The sequence below is a fragment of the Mustela putorius genome, unplaced genomic scaffold, assembly GCF_011764305.1.
Source record: "Mustela putorius furo isolate JIRA1106 unplaced genomic scaffold, ASM1176430v1.1 tig00000868_pilon_pilon_pilon, whole genome shotgun sequence".
Classification (NCBI taxonomy): Eukaryota; Metazoa; Chordata; class Mammalia; order Carnivora; family Mustelidae; genus Mustela; species Mustela putorius.
In genome coordinates, this window is record NW_025421502.1 from 4,579,376 (window position 1) to 4,591,919 (window position 12,544).

Consider the following 12,544-nt stretch of genomic DNA (forward strand, 5'->3'; position numbering starts at 1 on the left):
ACACAAATGAAGTTTTGTTGTTTATTTTTTAATTAAGGAAAATCTGTGAATTCTGAAAACAAATGGGCCACCTTGAAATTTATACAATGTTTGAATAATGCCTTTTGGTCTAATATAAAGAATATGCAAATCTCTTTTAGCCTTACTCAAAAAATGGAGTGAAAATTATCAGGTAAGGAAGCTTTAATAACATGGTCATGATATGAATGCTTATGAACAAATACCTAAGAGATGACTCTTAGAAATAACTAATTTATATTAAAATTCCCTCTATACATTGTAGGGCTAGCTAAATAAATTCAGTGTCAGTGTTGCTGAAAAATACTTAATGGGTATAACATATTTTCCACTAAAAGCTTCATATGTGTTTGGTGAATACAGTGGAGAATTAGGATATTTTTTTGCATGCTGACTTAATGTTATGCCTATGTAGTCAGGTTTAGTAGAAAATGCTACTAACTCATACATCTACAGTTTATGTGTAATTAGGGCAATACCAACCAGATGTCCCACAAATTCTTGAGCCAAGCAAATAACATGACAGAAAGCTGAGTTTAAAAAAATAGAAAAACATCAGAGGGGCCCTTGAGGAAGATGCTCCAGTTTCATAAGCACTAACATTTCAACATGAACATTTCTAAAATGTATATTTCCGAGGCCATTTGGAGTCAATACAAATTCTCTGAAAATGTGGTAGGTTTCAAAACCTCACTCAAAGGGGAGAAAAGACATTTTGCCAATTACATCACATTTTTGCTAGTTTTGTACAGTTTTAATTTAGGCCAGCCTAACATAACACCATGCTAATCCCATACACCCACTATATTAAAATCACTTAATAAAATAATTGCTTCTAAAATATATTAATATAAACATCCAATATAGCAAACAGCTGAATGCCATATTTCTTTTTTCTTCTGCAGTAAGGGTTGCTTTACCACAAACATCTTGGAAAAACACGGGTTCTCCCATCTGCTACAAATTAATGTGAATCAGATCCTAGCAGTCATATTGTCTTTTGTCTATTCTGGGTGCATTAAACACACAATCCGAAGTGAAGGTAAATAAGATGCCCTGCCATTCTCTGTATGCTAAGGAGCTGGGTCTGTTAAATAGACTGCAGTGCACCCTGGGAAATGTTGGATCTGTGCCTGCAGTTCTATTTGTTCAAGTAGCTCATCTTGAAAGCCTGCCCAACCTCAGCTGTAGACTTGGAAGATACAAAGCAAGCAATTTGGATTTTCCAAATTATCAGTCCTTGCAAAGACAGGAAGGAGTCCAGTAATGATAAAGATTCTTCTAATTCTTAAGTAACCAACCCCCATGGGACAAGGATCATTTGAAGAAACTTGGACTCTTTTGTAAGCCAATTTGAATGTGTGTGTGTATGTGTGTGTGTGTGTGTTGTCATCTCCATAAGGTGACTGAAAAATGCTTGGTATCATTTCCCAACATCTGTGGCTATTGCTGCCTTTCCAACACAAACTTCCAGATTTTGTGTCACAGCTGTGGTAAAGATTGCAGTTGGCATAACAAGAAATCTCCCCCTCGTGTATACTATGAAAAGCTTCCAGTACTGGTGCTGAGTTCAAAGCCTTGCCCAAAGTAAATCTTCACAGGCAATGTCATTATGTCTTCAAAAAGTGTTTAACAACCATCACCAATCCGGTCAATCCTATATGGAGGTGTGGCTACATCCGAAATAAAAGCAGTCACAAATAATTGATGTCATTGCTTTGGAGACTGATGCAAACTGAGAGGATATGCCTAGAAAAATTATTTGGTGGGATTTATGTCTATATTTGGGAACTGAAACAGATATTTCTTTGGTACAATCATTCCATACCAAAATATTTGAATAGGAAAATTTCCCCCACTTTATGGTATGGTTCTTGCAGTGTCTTTTATTTCTAAGATTTCATAAATGTAATTTGAGTCTGCATTAATAAGAAAAAAATGAATTTGTCCTACTCTGTGTTAAAGCGTATCATCAAAGGTAAGTTAAATTGTTTTTAAAAAATAGATAATTGAATAGGCATCTTAGAGATTTCAAGAAAATATTTTTAAAAATTGGCAAATTTTTCTTCTATATGTATTTTGTGCCCAAATAATTATTCAGGGTAAATCCAGAGTCTATAGATTAAAAAAAACAAACAAACAAAAACAACAATAGAATTGAGACTTGCAATAATTTGGCCAGCACACAAAACCACTTAGTTAAAAGAATCAGTCATTTACACTAATTGTACACCTGATTCTAAAATAAACTTACAAATTAAAACCTATAGTAATGACTAGAAAGCTAAGTCATTGCTGTGAAAAAGTACAATATAACTGTCATGATGGTTTTCTTACCCTAATTTTTATAGATGCACTTATTAATAACAGCACTCTCAGCTCAATTACTTCCCAGAGCTCTCCATGCTATTTTTTTAAAATTTTATTTATTTATTTATTTGACAGACAGAGATCACTAGTAGGCAGAGAGGCTGAGAGAGAGGGGGAAGCAGGCTCCCCACCAAGCAGAGAGCCTGATGTGGAGCTCGATCTCCGAACCTGAGATCATGACTCACACTGAAGGCAGAGGCTTTAACCCACTGAGCCACCCAGGAGCCCCCAAAGTTCTCCACACTTTTTATACAGTGATGAATATCAGTGGCTCAAATTACTGCTTCTTAGAACCATTTGTCCAGTCTTGTATTTTATCTTTCTTTCTATTCTGTTATTTTTACTCTTACTGTACTTAAGATTTTTGCATTTGCATATGACAAATAGGAAAATTGCTAGATACACTGAAGAAATATTTTTCAATTGGACTACAAGCCAATTCCAAATATGTGCTCTGACTCTCAGCACAAATTATTTTCTAATATGCTAGGAGAGTTTTAAGAAAAATTAAGCATATATCTGGCCCTCAAGCAGTTTAAGATCTAGATGTAGTGGAAAATGAGCATATAAGTTATTCATGCAGCAAAATGCATATGAAAAGTTCAGAATTTTGAGGGTGGCCAATTGGTTTTTGAAAGATTATAGAATTTATAGTCATAATTACCATGTCCAAATCATATTCTATGGCTATCAGCTATGTAATTGTGGGAAAGCTGGTGGGCATTTATCATCTTTCTATATGGAGTAATCCTCCTCTTGTTTTGTGTAAATTTTCTTCTGTGATTTATGGTGTAGCCTTGCAATTTTAGAAAACTTAAGTCACTAGGATGGTGCATGACCTAGTCTGGGCCAAACAAAATAATTCCTTAATATATTTTTTTTCTAAATCTGATGGATAAGATTCTTTTTTAATAGGCAGGACACCATAAGGATTAGAATCACAGCTACTAAAAAATCTCAATTGCAAACATACAAGAATAGCTAGCACGAACAAAATAAGCCAGGGTTTTAAATGGAGAAGAAACAAACAAACAAACAAAAAAAGGATTCTCACAATGTTTGGTCCCTGGTTACAATTATTTTAACCTACTTTTTGGCAATCTTTCACAAAGTTTAGTAATGTGAAGAAATTAAGGGGTTTTGGTGTTGCTGTTGGTGGTGATGGCGGTTTTGGTTTTTGTTTTTCTTGGCCAGGTTTGTTTTCTTTCTTTTCCCCAAATTTTTACTTTAATTCTAGTTAACATATAGTGTAATATTGATTTCAGAAGTAGAATTTAGTGATTTGTCATTTACTTAAAACACCCAGTGCTCAACACAAGTTCCCTCCTTAATGCCTATCACCCATTTAGCCCATCCCCCACCCACCTCCCTCCAACAACCCTCAGTTTGTTCTCTATATTTAAGAGTCTTATGGTATGCTTCCTTCTCTTCCTTTTTTTCCATTTCTCTACATTCATCTCTTTTGTTTCTTAAATTCCACATATGAGTGAAATTATATGGTACTTGTCTTTGAATATTAAAATATATATATAAATATATATAATATATATAAAATATATTAAAAAATATATATAATGGAATATTAAAAGAAGAGGTGATTATATATATATATACATACATACACACCACCTCTTCTTTATCCACTCATCAGTTGATGGACACTTGGGCTGCTTCCATAATTGGTTTGGTTATTATTGATAGTGTTGCTATAAACATCAGGGTGCATGTGACATTTTGAATCAGTATTTTTGTATCCTTTGGTAAATACCTAGTGCAATGCTAGGTTATAGGGTAGTTCTATTTCTTATTTTTTCAGGAAGCTCCATACCTTTTTCCAGATTGGTTGTATACATTTACATTCCCACTAACAGTGTAAGAGGGTTCCCTTTTCTTCACATCCTTGCCAACATCTGTTGTTCCTGTGTTGTTAATTTTAGCCGTTCTGACAGGAGTGAGGTGGCATCTCATCATGGTTTTGATTTGGATTTCTCTGATGCTGAGTGATGCTGAGCATCTTTTCCCTTGTCTGTTAGACATCTCTATGTCCTCTTTGGAAACTTATCTATTTATAGCTTCTGCTCATTTCTTAATTGGATTATTTGTTTTTTGGGGGTGTGGAGTTTGGTAAGTTCTTTATAGATTTTGAAAAATAACCCTTTATCAGGTATGCCATTGACAAATATATTTTCCCATTCTGGGGGTTGTATTTTAGATTTGTTGATTGTTTTCTGTGCTGTGCATAAGATTTTTATTTTGATGAAGTCACAATAGTTCATTTTTGCTTTTGTTTCCCTTGCCTCCAGAGACGTGTCCAGCAAGAGGTTCCTGTAGCAAGATGTTCCTGTGGCCAAGGTCAAAGAGGTTGCTGTCTGTGTTCTCCTTTAGGATTCTGATGGATTCCTGTCCCAATTTAGGCCTTTCATCCATTTTGAATTTATTTGTGTGTATGATATAAGAAAGTGGTCCAGTTTTATTCCTCTGCATGTTGCTGTCCAGTTTTTCCAACACCATTTGTTGAAGAGACTTTTTTCCACTGGATAGTCTTTACTGCTTTGACAAAAATTAGTTGACCATGTAGTTGTAAGTCTATGTCTGGCCTTTCTATTCTGTTCCATTGATCTATGTGCTCGTTTTTGTGCCCGTACCATACTGTCTTGATGACTACAGCTTTATAGGATAGCTTGGAATCTGGAATTGTGATGTCTCCTGCTTTGTTTTTCTTTTTCAAGATTGCTTTGGCTATTCTAGTCAGGCTTGTTTGGATTATGCTTCTAGCAGTTTTACACAAAGAACTTTGACTGGTAACTGTGACTGAAAGTGACTTATAGCTCCTGATTATGCTAGGTTCTGGTTTTTTTTGGTTGTTGTTAGTCATTACTTGAATAACACATATATGCACATGCACACATATTTTTAACTTAAAAAATATACACCAGAGAAAAAAGAATGAATAGCTCCCAGATAACTGTCTGAAACAGAATCAAATTTAATAGTATAAAGAGAATTCAAGTACTCAGAATTTAAGTATTAAAATGTTGAAGATAAAGAGGAAATAGAGGGGGAAAACAAAAGTCAGAAATTATATATCAAAATGATATTAGTAAGACCAAAGATAAGCATTTTAGTATAAATGTAAATGAGTAAAAAAAAATTCAATAAAAAACTTAGGCAAAAATACTGGAATCCCATTACCGCATTCTATTTGTAACAAAGTAGAGGATGATTTAAACACACACACACACACACACACACACACACACACACACATATGTATATATCCTTATAAAGATTTTATTTATTTATTTGAAAGAGAAAGAGAGACAGAGATAGTGAGAGAGAGCTCAGGAGCAGGGAGGAAAGGAAGAAGCAGGCTCCCTGAGCAGGAAGCCCAAAGCAGAGCTTGATCCCAGGACCCCAGGATCATGAGCCAAAGGCAGATGCTTAACCATCTGAGCCAGCCAGACACCCATACTTGTATTTATCACCCCATCGATATGCAATTTCTACTGAATGGACTCAGAAATATAAGATTTGGTTGTCAATTGCACTGTGGGTATGCTGACCCCTTCAATTTCCCCAAATGTGGGAAACCCAATTGCATAATTTGTGGTAGCAAGGGACTGCATACATGCTCTCTCATGTTTAAAAAAAAAAAGGAAAAAAATTATTTTCAAAGAAAATTCTTATATTGGCTCTAAAAAGTGGAAAATATACCATTACCATGTAGGAAACCACAATTTCTGCAAGAAAAGGTGGGATTGAAGAAAAAGCTCAGTTAAATCTTGTGTGAAAATATGCACAAATTCCTATAGTATAAACTTGCTAGAACTTTCAGAGTAGCAAGCAAAACTTTTTGTGCAGAGTACATTTGAAAATGTTCAAAAATTTACAAAATACACTAACATATAATCATCTTGAAAAAGTTGTTAAATAAACAGCCCAGTTAACTAAGAATGGAATCATAATTAAGAAACCAAGGGCAAGGAACACAGTAGAGTCTCAATAGAGTAGTACCTGCTCCCAGAAATTTCTCTTTCTCTGCAATGGCCCTGAGGCATAGAGAGGGAATTATGAGAGTCTTTTCTGTGTACTACAAGTGATTGGCCATGTGATGGTCACCTGAATCAAGATAGAAAATAGAAATAAAAAATATAATAGAAAATAGAATGTTTGAACTGGAACTATCCAAAGCAGTATTCAGGCCCTCTCAAGTAGACAACCCCAAAATATGTCCATATTGTTGACGGCATTGGTCTATCCTCTTTGGAGGAATCTAGTCTACGGTATGAAAAAAAAAATAGATAATCCAGAAGAAAAGAAGGAATAAAAAAAAGAGAGAGGTCCCAATGTCCTCTAAATCTCTCAGCTACACCCTTGTATCATCAGCAATTATATGAGACTACATAATATCCTGCCAATAAATTATATCTCTAAGTTAGAGTTGTCTCTTTCATCCAAAGGGTCCTGCTTAATATGGAGTGTAGCAAATGGAAGTCTCCAAATTATGGAACTGGCCAAGATGAGGTATGATAAGGGACAGTGAAGATCTTCACTTGCCAAAGCATAACAAATCAGCACTCCTAGTGATATAGCTTTTTCCTGCACACTTTAAAACTGGGGGTATATCATTGTCATCCTGATGGATTTAGGCACATCAGAAATAGTATAATAAACTCATCGTATGTTGTATAACAAAGATTTCTGTTTTCCCAGCCTGAGATTTCATACCAAAAATGTGTTCAGTATGCATGGTTGTTTGAAATTAAAATTTTTCCTTTTCTCTTTTGTCCCTTTGCATGTTAAAGGTGATAGGCCCAGGAGATTTCCTGTATCATAATCATTCCAGCACCAATTTTCTGGAAAAAAGAAAAGGAAAGAAGAAAAAAAAAGGGGGGTGGGGGTAGAGCATAGAATAGGAGAGAAAAAAGGAGAAAAAGGAAGCTACAGAAAATATATAGAAAAAAAGAACAACAGATATTGGCAAGGTTGCAGAAAGGGGACCCTCCTACACTGTTGGTGGAAATGCAAGGTGGTGCAGCCACTCTGGAAAACAGCATGGAGGTTCCTCAAAAAGTTGAAAATAGAGCTGCTGTACAACCCAGGAATCGCACTACTGCATATTTACTCTGTATTTACTCTAAAGATACAGATGTAGTGATCTGAAGGGGCATGTGCCCCCGAATGTTTATAGCAGCAATGTCCACAAAAGCCAAACTGTGGAAAGAACCTACATGTCCATCAATAGATGAATGGCTAAAGAAGATGTTGCATATCTTACAATGGAATACTTTGCAGCCATTAAAAATGAAATCTTGCCATTTGCAATGATGTGGCTGGAACTAGAGGCTATTATGCTAAGTGAAATAAGTCAATCAGAGAAAGACAATTATCAGATGATCTCTCTGATACAAGGAATTTGAGAGGCAGGGTAGGAGGTTGTGGGGGGAAGGGAGTGAAAAAATGAGACAAGATGTGACCAGAGAGGGAGACAAACTGTAAGAGACTCCTAATCTCAGGAAACAAACTGACAGTTGTTGGGGGTGGTTGCAGGAGAGATTGGGTGGCTGGGTTATGGATAATGGGAAGGGTATGTGCTATGGTGAGTGCTGTGAATTATGTATATTCATATACCTGTTACCCCCAAAACAAAAAATACATTAGATGTTAATAAAATTAAAAAATACTTAAATAAAATATTAGACAATTTCTAGATCAAAGCCATGAAACAATGTATTCAGATACTTTTAAGCATTTATTTAAAACTTCTCTTTATGCTTTGTTTATTTGTTTCTTTTTATAAACACTGGCATTATTAACTTTTGTTACAAATAACCTCAATTAAACTCAAATGTTTCTAATAGTTTGTGAACAAATGGAATTATTGTAATATATTTTTCTTCTAAGGCTGACTAACAGCATCAGAAAATTTAAAAAAATGTATACTAAAATCACTGAGAATTTTAAAATTTTATATAAAAAAATTATGTGAAGAAATTTTATAGGACTAAATATTGTGCCATTGTAATGTGTTTGGATTTTGCAAGATTCCTCTCATAAAAGATACCTGCGCATTTAGATCACATATGTTGATTGTAATTCCATTATTCCCTCCAGTAACTTTTCTCCAGTAACTTTTATTCTCCAGTAACTTTTAAATGATTGCAGCCATTTTTTTCCAATTTTGATTAGGGAGGTATTTGCATACATAAGCACCTACATATACATGCAAAAATAGTGATGTATAACTATAGAAATCTTTGAGGCAAGTAACCAACTATTTTATGAATTAAAACATTTCAGGGGCGCCTGGGTGGCTCAGTGGGTTAAGCCGCTGCCTTCGGCTCAGGTCATGATCTCAGGGTCCTGGGATCTAGTCCTGCATCAGGCTCTCTGCTCAGCAGGGAGCCTGCTTCCTCCTCTCTCTCTGCCTGCCTCTCTGCCTACTTGTGATCTCTCTCTGTCAAATAAACAAATAAAATCTTAAAAAAAAAAACATTTCATTCTCTATTTGACATATCGTCATGGGTAATCATAATCACTTTCTTCTTGTTGGGTAGAACCCAAGAAGATCTCCATGTATAATAAATATTTTTTCTTTACAGCAATTCAAACAGGCTGCCCAAGTATGAGCCTTCTGTTTGAATGATCCCAGGGCCAATAATTTATTCTTAATTTTCTGTGGTATGTAGCAAAGGATAAGGATGTCAAGAATGACACTATGTTTTCGTCATAATGTCATTCTCGTAGTCAACGAATACTGAAGAAAGAAGTTGTAGGAGAGAAGATGATGTTTACAAATATAGGATTAGTGAGTTATTTGAAACATTTGGTGGGCCACATTCATTCAGTTTGCTAAGTCCCTACTGAATGTATGATCATATATAAAGTAAGGTATTTTATACTCTTGAAAAAGCCATGAACTTGTCTACCTGAGTTCTGTTCTTGACTACTTGAGAGATAGCATGTTAAATCTTAACTCTTTTCTATAGCCACATTTTTATATTAAGGTTTGAGATCAATTCAAGTAGGCCTACACAGGGACACATTACTCTATTTGCCCAAATAATTTCATCTGGAAACATGGAAGTGAAAATAATGTACAGGTCCTGCATAAATGAGGATGGGAGAAGCAGTACCAATCATTCATTCTTTTTGATGATTTTAGTGAGGAAGAAATGAAGAACTATTCCCAAGGTAATTAGTCTGATTTGATAAATTCTAGCTATAAAATCATAAAATACAATTATGGTCAAATGAGGGATAATTTTACACAATGATTTTATAGTATTAGAATAAGAATAAAAGTACCTGGGTTCAAATTCTGGCTCTCTGACTAATTATAGTTGTGTGCCTCACATCTTTGTGTCTCTTTTATTCTTATATGTGAAATGAGAATAAAAATCACACCTTTTTCATAGGGTTGCATGAAAGTAAAATAATATATATAAAGTGCTTAAAATAACACACCAAAGCACTCAAAAAAGATAGAAAATTTATCACTTAGATATTTGCAATAATAATCATAAGTTGGATGATTAAGAGGTATTTGGCTCAGCAATAATTGTGTTATACTTAGCCAATGATACTCATATTGTTTAATAAGTGTACATAATAATTAATAAGTTTACACAAGATTCAAATATAATGATACAGAAATAAATGTGATTTAACCAAAGCACACATGGAAAAGATCTCTATAGTCAGGCATGCTTCTATAAATATTTAACAAATAGACCAACCAGAGCACAGGCCAAGCATATCACTATAGTATGAAGAAACTCAAAGTTTATACTCTTTGACCAACATCCCCATTTTCCTACCTCCTAGCCATTGGTCACTACCATTCCAATCTCTGTTTCTGTGAGTTCTGCTTTTTTAGATTCCACATATAAGTAGTACAAATTATTTATTTATTTTTAATTTACTTCACTTAATATCATGCTCTCAAGGTACATCCATGTTGCAAATGTATAATTTCCTTTTTTCTCATGGCTGAATAATATACACACACACTGATATATATACACATATATATGTATATATATGGACACATACATGTTCTTTATATAAACACATATATATGTTTATATATATCTGTATATGTGTTTATATATATGTATACATATGTTTATGTAAACATATATATACACATCTGTTGATGGACACTTGGGTTATTGCCCAGATACAATTTAAAGTCACAAATTGCCTTACCTTTCTCTTTTTGGGGAGGAATATGTAAAATCCATTGATAATCTGATTTTATTATTTTTCTAACCATCTCTCCCCCATATCTTCTGCACACACATATCTATGATTAAAGCTAACCTGATTTTCACATATGTTAAATGTAACAGATTTCAAAAATCCAAAACCATTAAAATATGGGTGCTAGAATAGGTATATGCTCCTTGTCGTATTTTAGGGTGACAAAAATCTGGTCACAATTTTTCCATACATACCCCTCACTGTTAAACCCATATCACTGTTCTGTTCTGCAGAGATCACTGCTAGCATTGGCATAAATTCCTTTACATACTTAGAAAAACATATTATTTCTTCATCCACACTAGACTCATATATAAAAATTAAAACATGTAGACACCAAAAATAAAAGTAAACATTTTTAGAAGGCTATATTTATCAACCCGATAAACAAATTCAGTCACTGTGGATGCATGAAGATACATCATTACGAAATTGCTGCTAAATGGTTAACAATAGCATTTATGAGGAAACTTAAAATAACACAACACTTTATCAGCTTTTATCAACATTTTAACAGCTCTCTCTTCTCTTCAGATACATGCTCATAATAAATGAAACAATAAAGGGTATGAAATTATTATGCTCATTATTTGACAGAAGCTGGTAGCTCTAGAGAAATGGGTCCCTAAGGAAATGGGTGAATCACTTCTAATAATTACTTGCATAAAGTCTTGGTTTGCCATTAAAACAGCAGAAGAAAGGGGATGGAATGTCTGTCAGAATTTGAGTTTTTTACCTGTGTATTATAGCAATTCAATAATATTCTTTATTTTCTTCAACAAATGAGGAATAGGGTCCATGGTCATAATTAGCATATGCTACATATTTGTAAATTACAAAACAGTGATAATTGTAATGGCACAATATGTGCATTTCCCCAAATCTATTGAGGGAAAAGAGAGTTCCAGATTACCAGCATGTAAGAATGAGCTCAGGAATCTCCACTCTGTGGTGGAATTATTTGCCTGTCTGTGAACATTAACAAATCCTGTGGATACCAGAATAAAATTGCCACTCAAGAACTCATTCTTTAATTTCCCGGAGATTTGTTTTTATTTTTAACTTAACTTTAAAAAAAATATTATTGACATCTTTTAAACCTAAGACAGAGCCAGCAAGGATCCAAGAGTACTTTTGACTCAAATGTAGTCATACTCATATATAGTACTGAAAATATTTTGGGGACATTCTTGGTGTTCATATATATAGAATTCATATATTGGAGAATTAGACTTGGATCTTCCCGTAATTAACTGTGGGATGCCCTCCCTGGTATTCATGTTTTTTGTTTGTGAGTAAAAAAAGTCAGAATTCTCTTTCAGTTTTCTGCCTAGTTCTCCATCATTTTCCTGGTATAAATCTGAGATTCCAGATGACAGGGTCTCTGTCTACTCCCAAAGAACAGAGATGGCTTTGGGTAAAGATTGAAGTAAGTCCCTGATTCTAAAATAGCCATCCTATCCTTTGACATCAATAAATAAATGGAGTCATTTGGAAAGTTTAGCATTCTTTGTGATATGAACATTTTGAAATTCTTTCATCTCAATGGTGTTTTGTATGCTGTTTGGTCTCCTCAGCAGGCCAGTGATCTATTTAGATATAAACTCTCACTGACGGCAAGATTGTATAGTAAGTTTTGTTTATAAGGACAAGGCCCACCTGGTCAGTAATAGAGTGCTAGTTTCTGGGCAGGAGCCTTTTCCTTGTTTGGAGAGCAATGGAAAAGGAATATTTGTTCAGTTCCAGCAGACCTAACATACTGTCTATTTCTGGCTTTGTGGTCAGGGCCTGTCCCCCTTTCTTCTGTAAATGTCATATGAATCCGCGTACCTAAAGTTTTATTTGTTTTTTCTTCCCTTTATAGTAGACTAAAGTAAGAAATTTCCCCTAC

General features: G+C 34.4%; 1 pseudogene; it reads left to right on the forward strand.

Moving 5' to 3' along the window:
• The first annotated feature begins 5,880 nt into the window (after positions 1 to 5,880).
• Positions 5,881 to 6,029, forward strand: LOC123393495 (annotated as a pseudogene).
• The last annotated feature ends 6,515 nt before the right edge of the window (positions 6,030 to 12,544 follow it).